The 17,017-nt window shown below is 53.7% G+C and overlaps 1 protein-coding gene across 6 annotated transcripts in view; it reads right to left on the minus strand.

Moving 5' to 3' along the window:
- The window catches only part of Ahdc1 (AT-hook DNA binding motif containing 1), a 65,155-nt gene extending 55,212 nt beyond the window's left edge, over positions 1–9,943 (minus strand). For 2 of the 6 annotated variants that reach the window (XM_063235868.1, XM_063235872.1), the window contains exons 1-2: positions 9,468–9,873; positions 9,134–9,228 (exon numbers count right to left, since the gene is read on the minus strand). The gene's annotated coding sequence lies outside the window, so the exon portion shown is untranslated. Of the gene's footprint in view, positions 1–9,133; positions 9,232–9,467; positions 9,874–9,908 lie in introns of those variants that run through there. The other 4 variants (XM_063235867.1, XM_063235871.1, XM_063235869.1 and 1 more) reach the window with 3 other exon arrangements.
- Positions 9,944–17,017: the final 7,074 nt, after the last annotated feature.

Raw genomic sequence — 17,017 nt, forward strand, 5'->3', positions numbered from 1 at the left:
GTTTAAAATCATGCATCTAGTAAAGTAACCTTCACTGTCGGAACTGACTCCCAGGGAGACCAAGCCCTGCAGCCTAGATGGGGTGGGGTGGGGGGCTGGGGGGGGGATTCAAGCCAGTACCTTTCCCATCCCTCTCTCTGAAGCCCCAGCTCATGTCCTTCTCAGGTGAGCCAGGGGGTGGGGTGGGGGTTGGCAAACACTTAAAAAGTACAGGCTCAGGGTTATTCCCCAGCCCCCACCCCATATATGCCAGAGCCTAGGCAGGGCTGGGTACTCAAGAGTTCTTGGCTGAGAGACCAGGATAACCAGGTTCCAAAGGGCTCTGTCCCACACCCAAGGAGGCTCCAAACCCCCAAACCCAGGCCAGAGTGTCCGGAGCACAGGGTCTTGAGGGGGGGAAGCTTTGAAACAGATGTCCAGCTTCACTGTCCAGGAATGAAAGCCTGGGGCAGTGAGGGGTGGAGATGGCTCCCCAGGCAGAGGCAGCTCTGGGAAGTGGGGGAGGCCTGGGCAGCAAAGAAAGGGAGAGCAATGTGTGTGAGGCTGTCTGGGGGGAATGACCAGTGGGGGTAGGGGTGTGCTGGAATGTGTGACTGGTGGGAGCGAGGCTGCAGAAGAACTGAGGAGGGGTATGTGACAGGGTGCTGTGGGGTGCAGGGAAAGTGAGAGAGCTGCTTGTGAGTTCAAAGGGGTAAACAGGTCCAGGCTGTGACTGATGGAGGCTATGCATGTGGTTGGTTAGGTGTGGTGTTACCTTAGGAGAGGTGTTACCTTTGGAGAGGCCCCAGGCCTCTACATGGCTGAACAAAGTCCTGGAGCCAGGGCTGAGCTACATCTGGGGAGTCGCTGGGACTCAGGCAGGACTGCCTATTGAGGTGTGGAGACCTATGGGGAGGGTCCATGCGTGCATGTGCATGTTGAAAAAGGTATTAGTGTCTGAGGGAACTGTTGGGAGATACAGGAGAACTGAAGCTGACTGTTTGAGGTAAATGTTGTGGCTACAGGGGGCGTTCTTGTCTGAGCGAATGCTGAAGCAGCATGTATGTGTGCGCGCGCCTGCTGCATGTGTTGTCTGGAGGGTGCCAGGCTGTAGCTGGGGGAAATGTGTGTACAGGGAGATGTTGGGGCTTTAGCGCCTGGGCATGTAGGAAAGTATTAAGGCTGTAGCTGAGTCCTGGATGTATCTGGTGAAGGGTTTTGGGGTTGGAGAAGGAGCTGATATGCTTGAGGATGTGGTAGAAGCTCTGTGTACAAAGTGTGTGTGTGTGTGTGTGTGTGTGTGTGTACGTACACGCGCACTAGAGTACTTAGGGATGAATCAGGGGCTTATGGCTGTAGACATGTTTGAAAAGGTGTAATTGCTGGGGGCTCCACTGTGTTTCCAAAGGAGTTGGGGTACTGTCTCTGGAAAGGGTACAGGGACTTCGGGAGGCTTGGGGAGTTATTGGGGCTAATGGGAAGCTGGGGGTTTGAGAGTGTAACAGGAGCTGCTTGTTCTGCTTGTTACACCTGGATGGGGAGCAAGACCCTGTGTTTGAGGAGGCACTGAACACCTTCAGGACCTCTGCGATGTGGGAAGGTAAAATGGCTCACTGATACCACAGCAATGCTGAGGGCTACAGGGTACGCGTGTGGAAGATATTTAGGGCTGTAACTGGGTTCCTGGTGTTAGTCTCTGGGGGTGTGCTAGGGTTGTGTGTATGCAAAGCAGCTGGATTATCAGGGAGATATTCATATCTAGTATTTGTATCTAGAGTAGCTTTGTGTTTGTGAAGTGTTGGGGCTGTGTGCTTACAGAGGTTCAACAGTTAGTTGTGTTTGGAGGTGTCAGCACTGTGTGTATACGGGACAACTGTACATTTTGGGGGTGTTGGCACTATAGTTGGGTATGTGCTCTGAGATGATGGGGCTGTAAGGTGAGGGTGGTTGCCCCTCGGGAGATGAAGAACAGAGTTCTGGCCTTTGCTCAGTGCCAACTTGGGGCTGTCCGCTAGAAGTCCTCTGCTGTGGGGTGCCTTGCAAGGACATGCGGTCCATCTGTCTTTGCCTATGCCTGGGCCTGAGGAGCAATGCCGCCTCTTCACTCCCTGGGGGGGTGGCAACGGCTCCCAGCCCACCCATCTGCTTTCAGAAGGTTGAGGCAGGAGCCACAAAGCCGCCTGGAGGCCATCACTGTGTTTGAAGAGCTGAGCCGGGGGTAGTGGGAACTGCACAGCAAACAGTCCTCATGGAGGCTCTCCTTTCAAAACCACTGACGCCAGGCGAGAGGAAGGAGGAGGACAGGGGCGGGCAAGTCTGTCCTTGTGTGTCTGTGTGGGTCAGTGCCCAAGTGTGAGTCCTGCACCCTTCTCATGTCTTTGTACTGATGGTCCCTGTTCTGGTAGCCACCAGGCCTTGAAAAACCGCCTCCAACCCAGACAAAATGCTCACCTCCTCACACCTGCAGCTACACCGACACTCCCTCTACTCACATACAACCCTCACGCCTCCACATACACCCTCACACATGCTGCTCACCCCCATACCCTGGACCTTCATAGACACATACCCCATCAGAGCCAATCACTCTGCAAAATCCTGTACGACCACACATGTACCTCACACACACACCCAACACATAAATGTACATCCACAGTATACCTGACCACAGCTATCATATACCCACCTGCAGAGTCACATCCATACACCAACTCACATGTGCTCAGTCTCTGTCACATACATAATAGACACACACGTAAATAAGTCTACACATGCGCACACACATACACACACACTCTTGGCTCTTTCCCACTACCTACCCCAGTATCTAGGTTTACCCTGCACCTTCCTAGAAGAGGATGCACTGATGGAGGGGGCCTCCTGCCTCCCCATCTTGCCAACTGGACCCTCTCTGTTCAGGTATGGCTGACAATGCATGTGTGTGACAGCATGTCCTCATGACAGGGCCTATGTACCACTACCTGAGTAAGTAAAAACAAACAAATAAATACGTATGTGCTCACCAGTTATGTGAAGTTGCAGAATGATTGTGAGGCTGGACAGCTACATTATCACAAAATGTTTATGTGTACCTGTGCATGTGTGTGTGTCTGTACATGTGTGGGGACAGGTGTGAGAGTAGGGAGTACATTTATACAAGGAGATAACCCCCCCCCAGTGATAGTGAGCTTGAGGGGGCATTTTCTGTAAATCTGTGCAGAGTCCCTTTCACAGAAAGGCAGAAAGGCAGGGGCTCTGCAAGGCTTCGCTCTTTCCCTCTTTCTCTCTGACCTCTTTAGCAGCTGGAAACTGAGCCGGGGGTGGAAGGAATGGAGACTTGGCTGGCCTGGGGGTTTGGGGAGGGAAGAGGCAGAAAACACCTTCCAGATTCTCATCAAATCCCTGTTTGTGGTTTGTAGCCTCCAGCTTCTCTCTCTCCCTCTCTCTCTCTCAGCTCTCCCCTTTATCTCTTCTTGTCTCTCACTTACTCTGTCTCCTTTTTTGTCTCCAAGTCTCTCTTCAGCTCTTACATTTTTTTGATTACTCTCTCTGCCAGTACCTCTGTGTGTCCGTGTCTCCCTGTCCAAGTCCATCTGTCCGTCTCTCTCAGTCTGTCTGTGCGTGGGCGTCTGTGTCCATCTGTTTCATCATCCATCTGTCTGGCTGTCTGTGTTCGTCCTTCTAAGGGTGCCCACTCGCTCCCCAAGACGCCCTCCCCCAGGTCAGCAAAGATCTCTCCTGGCTTAGGGGGCGGGGAGGGGGTGCAGAGCTGCAGCTTCTGGAAGCTTCAGTAGCAGCTGGACTGAATTGGGAGTTGGGGCCAGCCAGCTGCAGAAGCAGCCCCTCCCCTGGGCTTCCAGGCCAAGGACCCCAGAGCAGAGAGAAAGCAGGGCCTGGCTGCAGCTGAGTTCATGCATGGTGGGGCTAGGAGGGGTGCAGGAACCTCACTTTACCCTCACTTCACTATCCCCTCAAAACCAGGCCCTAAGGGGAGTGTCCCTCTGTGCCCACCTTCTCTAGCCAATGGGGAGATGCTGGGATTCAGGAGAGGGGGCAGGGGAGACCAGGCCATAGGGGAAGGAGGGGCTGGGAGCCAGGGCTTCCTGTCAGCTGGGCAGGAGGGAGGGCTCCTTCCCTCCTCCCTTCCAAGCAGTCCCTGGGGATCCCTCCTGCTCTGGTCCCAGTTCCAGGCAGGAGGGGCTGTACAGGCAGTTCTTGCCAGCTCCACAGACCCATTCCCAACCCCCAGCTACCCATAGCAACGTGGCAGATCATACCAGTGTCTCCCCAGCAACAGCAGAGGTTGGTTTTGGGCATGTAGGACCCTGGCTCAGTCTAGGCATTGGCCATCCTGAAAGGCCCCAGCTAGCCAGCCTACCCACCATTGCTGGACCCCGGCACACCTCTCTCTCTCTCCCTCTCATAAACACACACACACACACACACACACACACACACACACACAGAGGCGTCCCTCAGTACTCACTGTCCACCCCACCAGTTCCCATCATATGACATGTACTCTGAGCTCAACAGGAGCCCTGACCCAGAGGCCCGTACCCTATCCTGCACTGGTGCAGGCTCCAGCAGTGTCTCTAGCACACACACAGTCAGCAGCCTGAGCTACATCCTCAAACATTCCCCCAGGCTGCTCTGTCCCCCTACTTCCTCTCCAATAGCTCACAGTCCAAACCTCACAATGAATGGAGAAACCGAGCCTCAAGAGGAAGGGATGGGAAGCCAGGGTCACCCTCCTGATTATGAGACCCTGGGCTAGGATCAGAAAGGAAGAATGAAGAATAAGATGCTGCAGGGCCATAATCTGGCTCCTTCCTGACTGACCTCAAAGTCCATATTGGCTGCACCCTCCACACAGCCCTACCACTGGGCCAGGGCCAGGGCCAGAGCCAGGGCCTGGCTGTCTCCCTCCCAAGCTCTCCTTGCCCCTGGCTGGGCCCCCTCCCTCTCCTAGTCAGAGCAGCCCTCCCTGCCCTCTCCCTCCCAGCTCTGGCTCTCTCATCCTCAGCTCTTGGAAGCCTGACTCACTGTTTCCCCTCCTCTCTCTCCTCCCTCCCTCTCTCCCGGCAGTGGCGCCTCCCCCTCCCCTGGGGGGGCTCTGGCCACAAGGGTGCCTGGCTGCTTCCCTCCTCAGCCTCCAGCCCCGCTCTGCACCCAGGAGGCCCCCTGCAGCTGTTCCAATTCTCTAGCTACAGTTAGGTGAAGTGCAAGTGCCTGGGTCCCTGCCTGCCTATCTCAAAGCCTAGGTGAGTGGCTCCCTTCTCTAAACTTGGATGCTGCCTGTCCAATTGGGGGGTATGTGAGAGTCCAAATGGATGATGCCCCTGCCATCTCTGGGGCCCTAATGTTCCCCACTTTTATAACCCAAGTGCCTCCTGGCAGAAGGTACCTGACAACCTGTGGGTGCTGTCCCTGTCTCAGGTCCCACCCCTTAGGTCTGGAGAGCTCAGCTGTGTTTCCAGACATTTGGGGAGATACATGAGAAATATTCTGGGACTGCAGGGCACTAGTCAAGATCCCTGGAATTCCTCTTCTCCCTATTCTCCCTTTTATGGGATATCTCCCCCCCCACACACACACACCTGGCCTCCCTCTTCCCAGAGACCTTTGCTTATCTTTCCACCCTAAACAACCCAAGCACTTGATCATGGGTGAAAGGTCCTCAGCATCGCCTCCTTCTGGCTCCTGTGTAGGAGTGGGATATGCCTAGGTCCTCTAAGTCCTGAGGGCTGCAGAGCCAGCCCGTGGTCCCACTCTTCTTGCCTGTTTTTTCTATCTTATCAATGGCTTCAGGCTCTATCTTTCCCTCTGTTCAGCATACAGTCTTCTGGGTCTCCCTCCCCCTATTCTTTCTCCCTGGGGGGCCCATCTGCTGACAGCAGCAACAGCAATACCCTTACTCTCTCTTGTAGTCCCTAGTCCCACTCCATCCTGACTTTGCCCCTCTCCCTTAGGTCTCAAGAGATCCAGCCCCCCCCAACCCACCAGAGCTAAGCTCCATCCCATAATAGTGAGTCTGCTTGACCTCATCCAGGCACACCAGAAGGGCCTGGGCATCTGGTATGCAGGCATGGCACCCCGTGGTCTTGGGTGGCTGGCATGAAACACAGAGCTCTGTATTTTACAAACCAAAAAAAAAAAAAAAAAAAAGTTTACTTGGGGGTGGGACAGAGCAGGAAAGGAAGGGGGAAAAAAAGAGATCAGGTTGGCCTGGAGGAAGCCCCTGTCCAATGGGGTGCAGAGGCAGAAAGGGGCATGGTTCAAAGGCAGTGCTTCAGGCAGATTCAAGAAAAAGCAAAGGACCTCTGAGGCTCTACCGAGCAGCTCCCTACCCAAATATCTTCTGCCAGGGCCAGTCAGCTCCTCAACCTTCCAACCGGGGCCACAACAATCAGGTAGAAGCCCTATCCCCTTAATCTCCTTTAGAATCCAAGTCCAAGCTCCCCACAGCACCTCCACTTAGCTCAGCAGGGGGTTCAGAAACCTCCCTGCCAAGATCTAAACAAGTGGAACAGTGTGGGGGACAAAGCCCCCCGCAGTGCTCAAACCCCTTCACCAGAGGATGCATCAAGGGCTGAAGAGCAATGCAAAATAATGCCGGAACCTCATGCATTGAAACAGAGGCAGAGCTGTCCACAGCACCTGGGGGTGCTGGGGGTTCCCTGCCCCCACGACCTTGTTCCAGACCCCCCAGGCCAGCGACCACAATAAACAGCAAACTGTTTTTCTTTATGACACCAAATTTTTCCAAGCCCAACAGTTCCTTCCATCACTACCTCAGCCATAGATCACATTAAAAACTCACAGAGGGCAACTTAAACACATCACATTTGTTTCTCTCTATATTATTTCAAAAGTAACGGCATTAAAAATGGATTTTACTACAGAAAATAAATATCAGCACGTGGGCTGGGAGCCCAGGCCAGGGAAAGAGCCCACCAGGGGACTGTCCCTGAGGGATTGGATATAACTTAGGCACTGACCAGGGAGATGGCTGAGTGGCCAAACTGCACCCTGGGGAACAGCGGGGGTGGGGGGGTGGGGGGAGGGACCGGACGGGACAGGACGGGGACAGATGCCTGTCTACCTGGGCATTTGCCTCAAAACCAGACCAAGAGGGACAAGAATCACTGGTTTGGTCTGGTGCCTATTGCCCCTGGCTCATCTCATGCCCTCACTGGTCTTTACAATCTCTGCAGGGTGGGAACTCTGGGGCCAGAAGTTCACCCGTCTCTGGGGGTTACTCCAACTATTGACACAGCAGGAGAAAAAAATGAATTCAACTTACTATCCAGTTTGATTTTCCATTACTATAAAAATAAATATACATCTGCTCAAAGGAGGGAGATGGCAAGCAGCATGCACATGCCACCTGGGGGGTCCCCCCACAGCTCACCACCACAACCCAGCCTGCCTGCTCCCTCATGCTGGGTGGGGGGAAGACAGACTGGTAATCTTTCACTTACAGCCCCAGTTTACACAGGCACACACATCGGGCCACAGGGAACAGGAACAAGCCAACAATAGAAACACCCCAAATGCCCCTGGCAGGACTCTGCCCAGTCCTGGGCACATGCCCCCGCCCTGCCAGCGGCAACAGCAGCAGCGGACAAAATGTGGCCACCCTGACCCGGAGGCAAAGCTTGTCCTCACACCCTGAGCTCAGCCCAGGGAGCTGGGGCCAAGTCCCGCCTGACACCAACTGGTCCGGCGGGAAACGCCTGCCCAGCCAGACAGACACGGGCCCCCCAAGGGTCCCTCCTTGTGCTCAGGGACCAGGCTGGTGCAGCCCAGCCCTGCCTCCCAGGGTGACGCCTGGGCCCAAATTCAGCTGGCCCTGCCAGTCAGGCACTGGTGCAGAACCGAGGGCACCAGGCTTGGCCCCTCCCAGCCCAGCCCCAGGGCCCTTAAGCTGGAAGGGAGGGGAGACTCCCCACCCCTCCACATCTGGCCCTGGCCCCCAGGGTCTGCGGTAGAGAATTCCCGCCCCCGCTTCTCTCTCTCCCTCCTCCTGCTCAGTGCCCGCTGCCCGCCTCAGGGACAGCCCCAGCTCCCGCCTCCGGCCAGCAAGGCCCACATCCTTCCTCCCTCGGCTGGCCCCTTTGCCTGGCAGGAGGCTGGGGGGTCAGACTGCTGGGGAACCCTTCCCTCCCAAGCTCCCATCAGTCCTCATCCCCAGCCCCCAAACTCTGGGTTGCTGTCCCTTTTCCTGTAGAACAGGAAACAAGGTTATTTCCTAGACTCAGAGCCAGCCCCTTGCCCCTCTGGCTCTGCCGGGAGACCCAAACCCAACAGGGGAAGGCGCCCTCAGTCAGAAAGCAGAGAGATTCAGCAATTTACCCCCAGCTCCTGGCCCAGGGGGCTGACAGCTGTCACTCAGCACCCCACCCCCTGGGGAAGAAGGGGCCGATTCAATCAGAGCCCCAGAGGAAACGCATAGATAGGCGGTTATTTATTTATTTATTTATGCAAAAGTGAGCCGACTTTGTTCGCCAGGTAACCGGGCACGCGGCCCAACCCCTCTGGCCCCGGCCGCCCCCAAATCCCTCCTACGCCCCACACCCCCTCCAGGTCATTAGGTCCCCGCCCCTCAACTCCCAGAGCGCCAGCGGAACCTTGGGATTTAGGGGTTGGAGAGGAGGGGCTCCTCCCTCCGCAGTCTCCCCTTTTCCCAGCGCAGATCCTAAAATCCAGCCTTGTTCTCCGCTCCCACGGTCCCCCCTTCATCCCCCCCCCAACATTCTCAGCAAGCTAGAGAGCAAATTGCAGTTTTAAATCCAAAGGCGGAGGGAGGGGGAAAGAGGAGGGGGCGCGCGGCAGCGCTGGGCGCGCACCTCGCCCCCGAGCCGGGGGAGCCGCGGGGCGGCCAGGAAACCCGAGAACCCCCCCTCCCTGCCCCCCCTCCCTGTCCACCTCCCCCTCCCCCTTCCCGGCGCTGCCTGCCAGGCTTCGAGCCGAGCCCAGCCGAGCCGCGGGCCCCGGTGGAAACAAAGACCGATCGCACCGCGGGCACCGCAACCACAGGGTCCCGCGGACCGGACCGGGGGCGCGGGGCCCCCCCGGTGCGCTGCACAAAAGAGCCCGGCCGGCCGGGTCCCCAGCAGGGGTCTACGGTTAGGGAGGAGGCACCACTCACCGGAGTGCTGGGCTGCCGGCTCCGTGGGTCCGAGCCAGGCGAGGGGCTTTTGGGGGCGTCTGTCTTCCGGCGGCGGCAGCGACGCGGGCGCACGGCTGCTGGGGAGAGGAGTCGTGGAGGAGCCCTGAGCTGTCCGCCGTCGCTGACAGCATGGCTCGCGTCTCGGCTCACATTCTCCGCCGCTAACTCCGCTGGACACGGCCCCCCGCTCCCGCGGCGTCCCCCCCCCCACCTCGATCACTCCTTCGCTCTCTGTGCGCCCCCCTCACTCCTCCCTACGCGCACACACTCTCCCAGCCCTGGACACCCCCGCCCCACCCCCCCAAATGCAAACCTGGGAGGGAACGCGCCCCGCGTAGTCCTCCTGCTCCTCCTCCTCCGCCCTCCTCCCGCCTGCTCTGTCTGTCTGTCTGTCTGTCTGCCTGCCTGTCTCTATTTCTCGCTCTCTCTGCCTTTCTCTGCTCTCCGAGCTGGGTGGGAAAAGGAAATGAGGACAGAAAGCAGACGCTGGCTTTGGGTGGTGGTAGCTGGATTCCCTCTCCCTCCCTCCTCCCTCCTCCCCTCCCTCCTCCTTCCTTCTGCTCTCTCCGCTGCGCGGGGCTGAGCGCAGCCTGGCGGGTGGCTCGCTCTGCCTGCCCGCCCGCCCGCCTGCCTGTCTGTCTGTCTGGTCCGTCTCGCTCGCTCCCTCCCTCCGTCTCTCGCCCTCGCCCTGCCTGCCTGCCTGCCTCTCTCCGTCTCCGCCGCCGCCGCCGCTGCCTCTGCGAGCTTGCCTTACCTTCGCAGCTCACCATCCGGAACCCCAGGGGGGAGCTCGCGCGGAGCACGCCGGGACTTGTAGTCCCCTCCCCGGCCGCTCGGCGCACTGGGCGGGCGGGGCGGTGCCGGGAGCTACGACGGGGAGTACAGGAGTCCGCGAGGACACAGTATCTGCCCCATCGGCGAGGGCGCGTCCTGAATTACTGAGAAGATAGACCCTCCCAAGAGTTAGGGATGTGCCCCCACGTTCCTTTGGCCCTGCGAGGTGGCGCTGGCTCGAGCGGAGGTGGCGGGTGGGAGCGAAGGGGCGGGGCCTGAGGCTGGCATGGGAGTGGAATAGGGAAGCTGAGGACCGGCCCTAGGGGCTGAGACTTTATGGGGCATCCCAGTTACTTATGAGGGGAAGAAGATAATGGAGAGGACTGGCTCTATTTGAGGAGTTTCTCCCTTTCTGTGAAGGTTTCCCATTGCGTTAAAGCGCCAGGGACTCTGTGCAGCTCAGGAAACCTCAGTGCCCAGTCAGCGTTTCGTCCGCCCTCAGCGACCCCTCTCGGACTCTTACACCTTGGATTTGGCCCTCCCAACGCCTAGTTTCCGTAAGTGTCCAGCGGCAGCGAAGGTGCAAAAGTCCTGGATAATGCAGATAGCAGCGCTCTCTCGCATTTTACTGAGCAATCGTGATGTGTCTGGAAGCGGGATTCAGATTCAACTGTTCTGAGCTCCCGCTGCGGCTGGGGGCTGGGCTCAGGACTTTCACCTACCTCCTCTTTAGGTCACATCTGTTCTCCAGTCCCTGGCTCCAGGCCCCCTGCCTGGCCTATCCCACAGATGGAAATGTGCACTGCTTGCCGAGGGCTTCCTTACCCGGGGGAGGTGGTGGACAGCCCTGCAAGAACTAACACGGCCCCATGTACTGGGCACTCCAGGGCCCTGGAACTCTGCAACAATCCTGGAAGGTCACACTGCTATCATTTCTGTTTTAGAGATAAGGAAGCTGAGACCTAGGTTCCCCAATTAGGCAGTGATGGAGCTCAGCCTGCTTTGAGCCAAGGTCTGGCTGATTCGTAAACCCATGTATTTAATCCCTGGGGCTGTGGCAGGGAGTTGGGATCCCTCGTTTCCTTGTGTCTCTTTTCTTGTGACTTTTTCCAATTCCCGGCTTGCTGAGGACAGTTTGGTACTCAGCATCTACCAATCCCAACCTAGACCGATCCTGATCCTATGTTAGTCCCTACCTCATTGATGTATGTGCTGGCTGAGCCTACCTCATTCCATGTCTAGAGTTTCTCCAGCAATAACTTTGTGCTTAGCCCACCTGTTTCTAAATTCTCCTTTTCCCTGCAAGGTAAGGAATGTCAGCATGTGATATAGGCAGGTTATGATATTTTGCCAACTTTGGCTCCTTGTCACCATCTTCCCCACACCTCCCAAAACTCTCCTATAGGACAGTCTGCAATTCTTAAAGGACAAAAGAGGTGGGAATTATCTGTTAGCTCTTTGTGGGGGCAGATACGTCTGTAATAGGAGGCTCTAAACAGTACATTTATTAAATTGGCATCCACAGCTGGAGAAGCCTCTGCCTGGGAGTAGTTTCCCCATGAAAATAAGAGTCCTTTGGTTTAAAGATTTATTCATTGAGTGAGAAGTATTATAAAGTCAGATATTAATAAGTAGCAATGGTTAAAGTTTTTAGAGGCCTTTTATAGGTCCAAAGCCAAGTCTGAAGTTATCATAAGTAGATAAAGCTTTGGCAGCTTGTCCCTCACTGCCCCCACCCCTGGGACAGACTTTCACATTCGGAAGGAAGGGAGAAGCACAGCTTGCACTTTCTTCAACATTTCCCCCTGATCTTTACCCATAAGGCTCCATCTGAACCAAGGTTTGCCTGGGTAACTCTTTTTTTTTTTTTTTTTTTTTTTGGTCTTTTTCCTTTTTATCGGTACTGGGGATCGCACTCCCAACTGCCTGCTTGCAAGGCAGGTGCTTATGCCGCTGAGCTAAATCCCCAGCCCCTGACTGGGTAACTCTTGAGTTTGGTAACTCTTGAGTTTTGGGATACAAGGTGCCCAGATAAGTTGAGGCAAACATGGAGGGAGGGAGGCTAAATGATGAGGTGCAGAGCTAACGGTGACAGGGATCCTGGTTCTGAGAGTGAAAGAACTGAGCTAGGTAGAATTTTCCAAGCATGTCCCTCCCATCCAGGGCTGCTTCACCTGCCCCCTCTCCAGAAAGAGTGGGTGCAGTTGGCCCCAAGATGCTGATTATCACTGGATACTAAACAATGCAGCAGCTCCGTCTTTGGGGGCTGGCCTTTCTCATGGAGCCTTCCCAAGTTGCTGTTGGGGTCCCCCAAAGTGCAGGCGGAATCTTCCTGTGGGCGGTTGCTGCCACCTAGTGTCCAATCTCCAGCAGCGATAGACTAAAAGTGATTTGAGGGAGGGGTCCTAGGTTGTCTGAAAGCCCGCATTATGCCTTTCTGGGCTCCACTTGCTCCAAACACTCCCGTTTCAGGGTAAATAAGAAGTGATACAGCCAGATCCTGGGAAATTTCATTGAAACTTGAGACACAGAGTTTTGGGGCCTCAGGTTTTGGAGGCCACATGGACTGGGAACCTGACATATATGTTCTAATCCTACTTTCTGTTGTGTGTCCTTATCCTGTCTCATTTTTCCCATGTGTAGAATAGAGATAGAACTTTTGAGATTAATTGAGCGCACAGATGTGAAAACACTTTGAAAACTGGCCAAGGGATAGGAAAAGATCATTAAGCTGTAATGATGATGATGATGACCAACAGGTCACAGCAGCCTGGAACCAGGCCCCTGGAACTCGTGGAAAGATTAGAACAAAGGGCTGGGGATATAGATCAGTGGCATAAGCACCTGCCTGGCAAGTGCAAGGTCCTGAGTTGAATTTCTATACAAAAAAAAATTAAAACAAAGTAACTCTTGAGTAGGCACAAGTTTCCCTCCTGAATGTGGAGGCTGGCCCCACCTCAGGGCTGCTTTAAGGATATGTGGCTTGCTAGTGAGTGGCTTAGCCCAGTCCACAGAGAGGAAGGCTGAAGCTAGTGGTTGTGCGTGCCTTTCCTAAGCCACTGAGCTGCAGATCCAAGATCAAGAGGCCCATTGGACGAGAGCCATTACAGCCCTGGTTTTCCCCTCCTTTGGATAGGAACAGCTCACAGCTGGGGCCCAAGAGACCAGAAATCAGGAAGCTCCTATTGCAGTACAGTGGAGCCCAGGTCCCCAGGTCTCCATGAGCCCTCCTCCGGCTAGCCTCTCTCCCCTCCCTTGTCTAAGTCCTCCCACATTCCTCTAGGCAACAGGAAACCCAGCTGCAGCCCAGACTTCAAACAGCTCCTCCCTCTGGGGCAGGAGGTGTGGGAGGAGAGGCCAGAGGGCAGAGGGCAAAGGTCAGCTTTGTTCCTACCAGAGGTGGTGAGGGACCTGGGCAAGACAGAGGGGGGCAGGGTAGAATCCTTGCCAGCCAAGTTGCATGTGTGTGAATTCCCGAGTCCATCACAGTATGCATGGCCCTGGCTGTTTGCCTGTGTCCAAGGGTAAATGTGTCTCCTCCTTAGTTTCCCATTGTTGAACCTAACTTAGAGGTCTGACTGAAGGTGAATCTGTGCTTGTCTGTCTGCAGATGCTCATCCTGCGTCCCTGAGTACGTAACTGTAGGTGTCATCAAATACACTAATTTGCCTGGTTCACAGGGCTGGTCAAAACTATGTGTTCTATGAATGTGACCTAGTGTAAATTGCTGTGTCCAAGAGGGTGGATGTAGTCTCTTGCCTCTTCACTTATCCTTGCTTCATTTTAGTCACCGGAAGTTTCCTTCTGAAAAGTGAGTGTGACCTTGTTACTCGTCTGTTCAAACCCTACAGTGGCTTCCAGCTGTCCAAGGCTTAGCGTGGCAGCCAAGTGCACCACTAACCAGGCTCCTTTCCTCTATCACTAGCTTTATTCTTAGCCACTTCCCCTTCAGAGTTTTTGTTTTTGTTTTCGTCCTGGGGATTGAACCCAGGGCCTTTACATTGAGCTACATCCCCAGCTCTTTTTTATTTTATTTTGAGACAAGTTCTCTCACTTAGTTGTAAATTGCCCAAGCTAGGCTTGAACTGCCAATCCTCCTGCTTCAAACTCCCAGTGTGCTGGCATCACAGGTGTGAGCGACCATGCCTGAGGCTGTCCTCAAAAACTTTTAAATTTTTTATTTTTATTAGTACGTTACATGTTTGCAGTACATGATGTTTACATTCATCATGAGGAGTTGGCACATGTGCATAACGCATCTTAATTCTTTTTATTTCCCTTTCGCTGTCCCCTTGGATTTTATACTCCAGTCATATCTATCAAATTGTAACTCTCTATGGTCCCATTTCCTGCCTCTGAGCTCACTTAATTCTGTCTGATCTGGAATGTAGTTTTTCTCTTTCTTTCTGTCTCTCCATCTCTGTCTCTGTCTCTGACTCTCTCTCTCTCTCTGTCTCTCTGTCAGTACTGGGCATTGAACTCAGGGCTTCGTGTTGAACTACACCCTTTTCATTTTTAAATTTTGACAGAGGGTCTCACTAGTTGGCCCAGGATGTCCTTCAATTTATAATCCTCCTGCCTCAGCCTCTCAAAGAGCTGAGTGCTGGGATTACAAGTATGCACCACCAGGACCAGTTCTTTTTTTTCTACAAGGCATCATTAAATTGTTCAAGCTGACCTCAAAATAATGTTTTCTTTTTACTTTTGTTTTGTTTTGTTTTGTTTTGGTGTGTTTGTTTCTAGCAAATCAACCTCTTTTCAAAGTTCTCAGACTTACTCCTGCCCGCCCCTGCTCTCCCACATCCCCTGTATTATCATTTTTCTCACAGTGTCTGTCCCCTGAGTACCCATCTCATTAAACTCTCTCTCTGGGAGCAGGGAATTCGCTCTCTCTCATCCTGGGATGGGACTTGTCTTTCTCTTTCTGTCTTTTTGAGACAGGGTCTTGCTTTGCAGTTCAGGCTGGCCTTAAACTCACTTTGTAACCCTGGCTGGCCTTGAACTCGCTTCCCAGGCCTCAGTCTCCCAAGTGTTGGGATTAGAGGCATGCCCCATCACAACCAGGATTTGGTGCCCGGGTCTCAGGGGCAAGTTTTCTGCGCTTTTGGATGTACTGTCGAGAGCGTCCACTAGAGGGGGTGTTAACATCGCTGCAGGACTACCTTGTAGGTGATGAAGGTAATAGATGATAGGAGGGAAGAGAACGGGAGGGAGACTTCTATTCTGTACCTGGGAGACAGTCATGGAGGGGTAGAAGACCTATCCAGCTCAGCATAGAGCACTTATCCGGATTCACCCCATGTTGGACTCCCACACCACTCAATTTCTTCCTTCTGACTTTTCCTCACAACTCAGAGGCCACATACTCCCTTTTACTCTAGCTTCTCATCTTTGACCTTTTTTTTTTGGTACTGGGGATCGAACTCAGGACCTCACACTTGCCAGACAAGCACTTAAGCTACTGAGCTAAATCCCCAGCCCTCTTTTGACCTTCTTCATGCCTCATCTGTACCCTCAATCCTCTCGTACATGATTATTTACACTTTCCTGATTCTGCCTGCTGTACCGTCCAGTTGACCTTTGCACATCCTGTTCTCTGAGACAGAGATGGCCTTACTCTTGGGTTGCTTCATCAGGCAGACTTCTTTTGCATACTCCAAGAAACCGCCCTCAGCTCTCTGGCTGATATTACCCCTAAGTGTTGTAATTGCTTACTTTTTTTTCTTTTGGTACCGGAAATCAAACTCGTGACCTCATATTTACCAGGCAGGTGCTGTGCCGCTGAGCTATATCCCTGGCCCTGCTTACTGTATTGTTAGGCAGGTTCTCACTATGTCCTCTATGCTGATTTTGACCTCCATGTCGGCAATCCTCCTGCCTTAGTCTCCCAAATGCTTGGATTAGAGGCATGTGCCAACATGCTAAGCTCTTTGTTTGTTGTTTTGCCTCCTGGACAGGACCAGCCTATAGAATACATCAGTTAATGTGTTTGAAATTAATAAAAGATGTAGATTTTATGAGAATGATACTCAATGTATGTGCTACCTTGAGCTTCTACTTGTAATATGTCCTCCCTGGGCTTGGTTCCAGGTCAGTGTTATACTTTCTCATGCTGTTTTATCAAGTAAAGGAGTATGACAGTGTGTGACACATGAGTCTTCATGAGTTCAAACCCTGGCTCTATGAACCAGCTGTACGACCTTGGGCAAGTGGCAGAACCTCTCAGAGTCTTCATTTCCTTTTTTGTAAGATGCTGATAATTTCACTTCTGCATTGCCTCATGGTGAGGATCAAATTAGACCATGCATGTGAAATACCCAGCATTAGTCAATTAGATGTCCTCCTCCCCAAGCATGAACTTGGAAATCAAATTGCCCTCTGAGTCTTAAGCCAGTAAAATCCATGCATCAAGAAGGAGAAGAGCCAGGTGGGGGAGTGAATGAGGCGAGAGATGGTTTTGTAAACGACTGAAGAGTTTTGTGAACAGTGCAAACCTGCAAACCGCAATCAAGGTGACCCGCCTGTAATCTCAGGGAGGCAGGGCAAGGATGTGATTGAAATTGAGAAAGCGGAAGCCTAATCAATTGCATTGTGCTCTATCTGAAGGGAACAGAAGGCCACACTGAAATGGGGTGCAAGGGAAATTCATTCAGCTGTTCCAGAGGGAGAGATGGGGAGCCAGCAGACACAGAGAAGTGCTGGTCTTCTGAGGAGCAGTGAGGAGCCCACTGAACCCACATGATTTACTTCCATCTGCACTTCACTGAGACCACCTGGGCATCCACATAGCAGGCGGAGCCCGAGAAGGCAGACAAGAATGTTTTGCCTGGCCTGGGGTATAGCTCAGTGGCACAATCGCCTTCCTGGCAAGCACAGGTTCTGAGTTCGATTCCCAGTACCACACACACACACACACACACAATTCTGCTTCCAGGAAAAGGCTACAGTGATGAAGAGCACTGATTTGGGGGCTGAATTTGGTTTAAGCCCCTGTGCTGCCATGTATGCCCTGTAAACCTTGAAAATGTGCACTTATCTCACTGTGCCTCAGCTTTGTTATCAGCAAAATGAAGGCAGAACAGCTTTCTC

Source organism: Cavia porcellus, unplaced genomic scaffold, assembly GCF_034190915.1.
Source record: "Cavia porcellus strain 051 isolate PalLab524CR breed Dunkin Hartley unplaced genomic scaffold, mCavPor4.1 scaffold_25, whole genome shotgun sequence".
Taxonomy (NCBI): Eukaryota; Metazoa; Chordata; class Mammalia; order Rodentia; family Caviidae; genus Cavia; species Cavia porcellus.